Source organism: Anneissia japonica, unplaced genomic scaffold (assembly GCF_011630105.1).
Source record: "Anneissia japonica isolate Jap-2015-1 unplaced genomic scaffold, ASM1163010v1 scaffold1489_len2284818_cov182, whole genome shotgun sequence".
In the NCBI taxonomy this organism is placed as follows: domain Eukaryota; kingdom Metazoa; phylum Echinodermata; class Crinoidea; order Comatulida; family Comatulidae; genus Anneissia; species Anneissia japonica.
Window position 1 is genome coordinate 1,170,857 of NW_022698455.1, and position 8,882 is coordinate 1,179,738.

General features: G+C 33.4%; 1 long non-coding RNA gene across 1 annotated transcript; it reads left to right on the forward strand.

Moving 5' to 3' along the window:
* The first annotated feature begins 360 nt into the window (after positions 1 to 360).
* On the forward strand, positions 361 to 3,212 carry LOC117102523. Its single transcript, XR_004444433.1, has 3 exons — positions 361 to 521; positions 864 to 1,033; positions 3,001 to 3,212. It is a non-coding gene; the product is annotated as an uncharacterized LOC117102523 (long non-coding RNA).
* Positions 3,213 to 8,882: the final 5,670 nt, after the last annotated feature.

An 8,882-nucleotide genomic window follows, 5' to 3' on the forward strand; every position in this document is an offset into this window, starting at 1 on the left:
GGCTATAACAAAACAATGGAATATTAGTATTGTTTCTGGGGTTTATTTGATTTTGTGTTTTGATTATTTTTACTTCCTCGTATTTTCCTGTGGAGGCACATTTAGATGGGCTTTGTACCTTTTCCACACACTGTTCCTTTTTACTCCTGTGTAGAAGTCTAAAAAAATAAATATCACCTAGAAAAGACGAATAGAATTATATTTATAACATTATATATTACAAGAAGACAACGACCGAATGCCAAGGATTATCTCGATATTTCCTCACAGGAATCGCTATGGGAAAGCTCGTTTCATCATCAAGTCTCAAGTCAAGCTTCTAAGATGCAGCTTTCCCATTGGCTACTAAATGACTGTGTAATTAGCTTCGACGGCTTACGGAACGCATAAGATCTGTCATACGACATCCTAACTGCACTCCCCATATTAACCGCAACCGTTGCGTGACTCGCAAAACTGTGACAGGTAACAACGAGTAACAACACTGAAATACGAATCCAGGTGGTCGAAAGTAGACCTTGGTAAGAAAGTATATTAGATAATATTACAACCAATTCTTTAATAACCGACGGTTTAATTCGGACATACACTGCGCCGACAGTCGTCAGCTGACGCAAATAATTGCTTTGAGCAACATTAGGCGCGCGCAACGCATCGTTTTTAATGACAATCCGCTCTGTCTGCCATCGACAATCTGCAGACGACGCAAAGCGCTATCGTCAGCGGAGATGGATTCGTCGAGCCGTAGGACACAGTGTATTCCGGGTTTACGTTTCAAGAACAGCTTTCTCCTAGTTTTAATGTGAATTATTATTTCCATTTCGTTAAAATTTGTCATTTAGGCCTATTACTTTTTTTTTCAGAATTTAGAAATTCAGAGATGGCTTTTTCAAGTGCAACACGTTGCGTAATTGTTGTGGTATTGGCTGTGGCAATACTGGGTGTGCTAATGGTTCCCTCTGAAGCGAAACCCAGGGGATTCGGCAGGACGTATACAAGGAACAGTTGGAAGACATCCAAAACAAGCTCACGAGTAAGTCAACATTTACGCATTAGTATTCAGATTTATTACAGGATGTCTTATTTTTTATATTTAGGGTTAAATAAATATATTTTTTTTCCTACACGTTAGCGAATTATATAACAGAACGGTGTTCCATAAACTATGTCTCTTTATGGAGCTTAAGGAGTAAATTCTTGTGTTTGAAGCTTAAGACAGGCTGACCTTTTGATGTCAATACTTCAAGTCGGATTAACCGTATACGAATAGGATTTTGATAGGAATTTCCATCAAGAGAATCAAATACTGTAGATAAAACATAAGTTGAATAATATAGATAGTAGCCTAGTAAATTGCAAATTCATTATGTGAAAAAACTCCAAATAAAAAAATTACATTCCATGAATATATAAATGGGTAAACAACCAGTTTTATTATTATTATTTTTTTTTTGTAAAAAAAAAAAAGGAACTACTAATCAATTTTTTTCACAGACATTCTAAGACGAGTATAAGTGCGCACTCGATCATCTCATCTTAATAACCGACATGTAACAGACTCATCAATAATATTCGGGATTTTTTTTAAATATATTTTTTGCATAGACTATTAAAAGTGTGAAAATCAAAACTTTTTTTTCTCTTATGTGCCGGAAGTCACAGGCAATATTGTACTTCCCATTTCATAATAAATATTATTACATTTCAATAATAATAATGATAACAATAATAATAATAATAATATTGAAGAAGAAGAAGAAAAATATTTGGTAATAATAACATTGGCATCAAGAATAACAATCGTAATTATAATTATAGCAATTATAGTATTAATAATGATAAATAACAATCATATAGTATTAATAATAATGAAAATAATACCAATGTCAAACTGTACAAATTAATTTTTTTCTGTGATTATGTTTTCCGCCTTGAAGAAATATTTTAACATATTTTAATAGTATTGCCATGATTAAGGATGTAAATATACAGAACATAATTTTCCGTTTGCGATATACTGTACCGGTACATGGTACATAGGCCTACTTAAATTCTACCATTATCATCTATATTAGCCTAGAATAGGCCTATTTCTTAAAATCATAAGAGTTAAAATCTTTTTGATCTATGTTTATTATTCATATAGCCTAATCCTTTTAAATAAGAAATTGTTCTTGAGAGTTTCGAATTTTACCACGTGCAATAATATATTTTATAATAGTAATATGAAAATAATATATTAATATATAGATTTAATATAATAATGTATATTCCATGATTAAATAATTGAGTATTAGTTTTAATTTCAATTGTCTTAGCCATCCGGGCACTGAAAACATATTTCTAAAATAATTTAATGAACATCAAAATAATTGATTCATATTACATTATCGATTGATGCCTGAATGATTAATAATGAAACAAAATATTTTTGCTGCGTGTAATCATATTCTGTTAATGGTATGGACCTTTCCGCTAAGCCCCGCCCCTTGGATATTGTTGCTAAGACGACAGTGTTAAAACATACGCGAACACGTGCGTTTGTGGGACAACACGTGTGTTTGTGAGACGCGCGCGTATCCCTAGCGCTGTTCTGATTAGTCAGTTGATAAGTTTGATTGACACTCCGGAAAGCTCTATTATGTCGGCCCTCTAAAGTTGGGCAATCACTGCTGCGCCCGACGGTCGCCAGCCGACGCGATTCTATAGAGAACGCAATGCCACGACGGACGCGCAACGGATCGTCTTTAATAACGATCCGTTCAGACTACCACCGACAATTAGCAGACGGCGTTGCGTCGTCTAGCGCTCACAGGGAACGGGGCTGGATACGTCGGCCGACGGTCGTACGACCGTCGTACGACGCAGTGAGTGCCCGGCTTAATGTATTTCCTTATATTTGTATTAACAATTGTATTCATCCAGCTAAAATGATCAGACGTAACTACTCGTACGTTCGTTCACACTTTAACCATTTTGTGTTCTTTTATATTTGAATAGAAATCCTGTTTAACGGATAAAGACACAGATGCTTGTGGAATGGGTGGAAGAGGGTGGCTTCAGAACCTATCGGAGTGTTGCTCGGGTTACAAATGCGTGTACGTTATCAAGAAAGTCAACACTTTTTCCAACTTTAAACCAACTCCCGTGTGTAGGAAAGCCTGAATAAAGTGAAATGATAATCTTCGAAGTTCCAGTATGTCTTATTATTTTTTTTAAAATGCACACGATCTACAAAAGCTTAAATCAAAACGGAAATCGATTGGTAGTTATAATGTGAGATATGTTGACGCGTATAAGAAACCTCTGACTCAATAAAATACATTAAAAATCATGAAGAGTTTAGTCATCACGAGACGGGTTAAACTATGCGTTACATCTGCCGCGATATATCACATCAGTTACATAATTATTTATTAAATCTAATGCACGTGCTTATTAATTAAATTATTTGTTTAGTGCAAATTATTGTATACTTCTCCTAAAGTAGGCCTATTATTTATTGAATTGTATATAATATATTCTGTAAATTTTATATAATGTACATAAGCAGTGGATTTTATTAGTCAGAATAAATTATTTTTGTGCATTAGAAAATTGTCTCTTAGCATTCTTGTGATGTGTGTTTGTGTTATGATAATGAGAAATTAACGGGGTGCGAGAGACCGGATTGACATTCGTTTCATATCTTATGGTATTTTGTAGCGGATCAGCTGTGTCTTCACTAACATTTTTCCTGAAAACCGATATTATTTAGTGATCCAGGTTTTAGACATGTTGATTGGTTAATGAAGTACGCGTTAGGCCTAATGCCAAGCATAAAGGTAATTAGTTCTCACTACTGCAAGTGTGTTGAGATGTTACGGCGCCTGGTAGACGTAAAATGCTTCACCTTCGTTCAGATTATGTTTATAGAAATTGTATGATTGACGAGACTGACAAGTGATTGATGGCTTCCATTTGATGACGTACTGTATATTTTTACCGGTATTGTTGAATGTTGAGCATTAAAAAAAAAACAATGACTAATACTTAGTACTATTACTACTATACTAATACTATTATTATAATAGATTTTATTATTATTTTTATTATTAGTATAAGGCCTATATTATTATTAATATTTTTATTATTATTAGGCCCATAAATATTATTTACGGCATAAAGCGTAAATTTCCAGTGATTTTCCTCCTTGACAAATTTGAATGATATCGAATTATCTTGACGTCAGAGTGTTTGAGTTAAAAGTGTGAACAAATGTGTGGTGAGTTTTGACAAAACTGTCATGTAAACAGATCATACATTTTCGGCTCTTTAATATAATGTTTTTGATGAAACAACCATGTAAGCAAGTAGACGAATCACTTTCGTAATTCAGGTATTCGTTAAGGGTGTATTCATTTATATATAAAGTATAAGCATATATATATATAATATATATATATATATATATATACAAAGTAAACAAAGTTGAGGAAAAGTACATCAAACGGTTGCCGTCTCTTCGACGCATCATAACTTGGAGTTGGAGGGCGAACTGTATATATATATATATATGTATATATATATATATGTATATATATATATACATATATACATTATATATATTATATACATTACGATAAAGACGGTAAGTTCTAACCTGCCTTCCAGAATGCATATATATGTATTATATAATTGAGAAAGTTAAAGTAGAGTAATTTGCGATAGTAAAAAGCAAGTTTCCGAAACTGAAATTTGTCTGGACTTTTTGCTGCCTATGCCGTCGCGTGTGCAAAAAAAAATATTTTTTTTATCCATATATAGCCATATCCACATTATATAAAACATACCGCAACTGTAGAGACGGCATAGTTTAATACATAAAATTGTGTAATTATTAGAACATGGGCTAGTACTATATAAATTATATGAATTGTAAACAGTTTTCATATAATACAGTAAAAACTATGAATTATTTAAATGCTTCATATTAGGCCCAATGAAGTTGAGGCAAGAGCTAAAGAACTAAAGCAATCAAATATCACTAAAGGTGAAAAAAAAAAACCGTTTGAATATGGTAATAGCTTTACGGCGACACATGCTAAACCTATGAATGAAAAACAGATAAATTGCACAAAATGAACTTCTAAGAAAAAGTAAAAAAGAAATACGGGCCGCCAAAAAATATATGTATCGTATAATAAACAAAGAAGTAAGACATGTGAAAATTGACACTAACACTAGCACAGAAGTATCATGTGATTTACTAGCGCAGAACGATTACGAAAGAGAAAATAAAATACAAATTTTAGCGAGGATTATCACTTGAATTATGAGTAAATCTTTATTTGGCAACCACGCAGAATAACTGTAAATACATTGTTTTAATGATAAATAAACTAAAGAATAAAATAGATTTCCTATAAACGAATGTTTTTTTTTATTTGTGGGATTAATTAGCGTTTTATATGGTATGTTTTTAAAATTCATATAAATAAATTTACGGGGACGGTTGGTACAGTGCGGGTAGGGATCCGGCTTGGGCTTCTAGTTTTCGCTAAGCCCCGCTACAGGATATTATTCTTTCTAAAGGTCCCAAAAAATGACAGCGTACAGTAAACGTACGTAAAACGTAAAACCCGTAAAAGTAAAACCCGTACTCGTGGGACATGCGCGTGTTCGTAGCCTTGTTCTTATTGGTTAGTTGAAGTGACACAATGGAATGGTCCATTTTGAGGTCGGGGGTTAAAAACCTTCGCTATGAATCCATAGGCCTATATGGGTATATTATATTTAATGAAAATAAATGATTGCGGTACACCACGTAATAGTTCTAAACAGTAGACTCTGTCAACAAACTCAACAGTTCTTTTCAGCACTATTTACGTGTTTTCCCGCAATCATTTATTTTTATTGTTACTTCGCCAAGCACAATTTCAAACAATATTTTCTATTATATTTTGGAAATACGTGTTTGTTAGTGAGTGTGTGGGAGAGGTGCTGTGTCTGTAATGGATGGGGTGTGTTTGTTTGATGTTCAACAACATAGATCACGTTGCCGCAGACAGTTGGCACAGCCAACCATCTGTCGACACGGACAAACATTTCCTTGTATAATGTCATGTCTCAAAAACACGTATGATTGCTCAATATTCGTGACTCTGATCGGTTTGGGTAAATATCAGAAAAACGCCGTGTAAATAGAAGCGTTTAAAATGACACGATTGTCAAGTTTACATCGTCATGGACAGTTTATCAATGTCTCACCACAAATGCCACATTAATGATTTTCTTCTGATAGTCATTAATTGAATATGTTATAATGGGGCCCATCATTCATCGTCTGACAATAAGAAAAAAAAAGATCATTTCTTAGCGACTTTTTCCTCCTTAAATTTTACTAAGCAGCGCAGCACGCCCAACCTTGTCCCACTTACTATATGACCTAATACCATCTCGCTGGGATATCCTTGGTCTCACCATAGACTACCCCGCTAACAATTTTACGCTTAATAAGGTTACAGTTAAGTTATCAGAACATGTTCTTATTTTTTCTTGTAGAACCATAAATACGTTTTTATAACCTAATATCTGACGACATAACGTTTAAAACGTTGATACAACGTTGTGGTAACGTTATTTTTTACATAAAATAAACACAACATCATTATCATTCTTATTGTATCAATGAGTTTAGTACAAAAGGGAACCAATGTATACAGCTAATCATGCTTGGCACCTAATCATCTCTTAAACTACAACATTATGACATATTCTTTAAAAAAAAAAATAATAATAATAATAATAATAGGTCTATCACGTGTTACATAATAATAATAATAATAAAACAAAAAATAATAATAATAATAATAATAATAATAATAATAACAATAAATAATAATAATAATAATAGTTATTATTATTATTATTATTATTATTATTATTATTATTATTATTATTATAAATAGTAATGATAATAATGATAAGATACAACGTTCGTGAATGTTATAATAACGTTTTGTGGGTAGTTCAGTATTTATCAATAATCATACCGCCAGATATTATTGCTTTTCTAGATTATTTTTTTCTTTCAGCCGTTAAACATTTTGATTAGGGTGTTTATCTGGCTGAGCGCTATACGACATTACGAACTACTCAAACCGATAAATCTGTTCCGTACAATTAAAATGAATCGACATAAATACTCGTGTACAATTTTGTCAACATGTTTTTAGGCTTGTTATTGTTTTATTACGAATATTAAAAATCAATTCGGGGTTGAAAAGGACAAGAAGGGGGACGAAATTTTACGAATTGTAATTCCAATGGGGTAACAAAAAATAGCCTATTGGTGCCATGGTAGATATTATTAATTGCATCGATTCTTATATATTCAATTAAAAATTGGAGCTATAAATCTTACGAGATGGTGCATTAGGCCAGAGGTAGCTGCAGCCGGCTACAGTACTTTTTTGGTCTGCCATGGCTGGCTCGACAGCCGCCTCCCCCTCCATCTACTTGAATGTCGAAATTGCCACCCTTGTTTTTATAATCTGGATCAACCTCTGATCAATTAACGTAAGATACTGGATCAAATATTACTGGCGGGCTTACGAAGACGCTTACTTTGTCAAGAATAATATTTGCGAGCTCGATGACTTCTACTCGTTTCGATCATAGGCAACATTGATGGCGCTATAAACAACATCGATACGTTCCTCGACTGGTTATGAACCACAGGCCCAAGGGGGTGTTGTTTGTGAGATTAAAACTGCTCAATTAGCCTATTAATGTTATCGCAATTACTTTTCTTCGTTTCATTTTAACTTTAAGGGTCACGAGAAGCCCCTGGATGTAACTTGGCTAACATGCTACTTTGTTGGCACACATCAAAGTCGAATAATCATCATCATACTACGCAATTTAGGCCAAGCGAACTTGACCCCATTTATGCTTATCTGAACTATGCTGATGCAACTATACGACACAATCGAGGGATACTGATTTTAATATATAGGCCCAAAGGTTAATATACGGTCCATACATATTGAAATATGTCCCATCATATAGATATTATATCTTTCCAGTTCAATGGCAATTTGCAGTACCGCTGCTACTTGGGGCCCATCAGATTGAACACTAGCCAGTAAGCGCTAGCTCAGTGGTCTAGTGATTATACACCAGGGTAGTCCTGGAGGCCGTGGATTCATACCCGAATCACTTACGAGATTTATTTTCGCAAGAATTAATAAATAATAAATAAATATATATTTAGAATGTACTGAGTGTTTAGCAAAAACATCACTACTAATATAATTACCTGTAAACAATTTGTTTTAGTGCATGAGACATTAGAAATTAAACATCATACTATGATTTTTATTTATTTTTTTTTCAAATAGGTATAATAATGATGTGTGCCTAACCATGTAATCATTGATACATATTGTAATAGAAAAATTCGATATATAATAATCAATATACTGTGATTGAATTTATGATAGATAGCGATGTTTCAGGGTAAACATAGGTTAGCTTATATTTACACACGCTGACTTTTAATTACTCATTCATTCATTTGCACAAATCCACTTCATTTACCCGAGGGCCCGAGGGTGTCATATCACATAAAAGCGAGATCTTGTTCAATGGGCGTGATGACGTCACGCTGTGGGTGATTTCAATCAAAGTAACCGATCGCGTATTTATTATCAATCATACTTAATAATGACAAAGTGTATACCTACACGTTTCGTTGGAAGACACGAAGATGATAAAGAAATCATTTTTTTTAATCTATAGGCCTACCTCTGTGGAGTGGTACCATATATAGGCATATATATATACTGTCTCTTATACACATCTAGATGTGTATAAGAGACAGTCTATTACGTGTCACA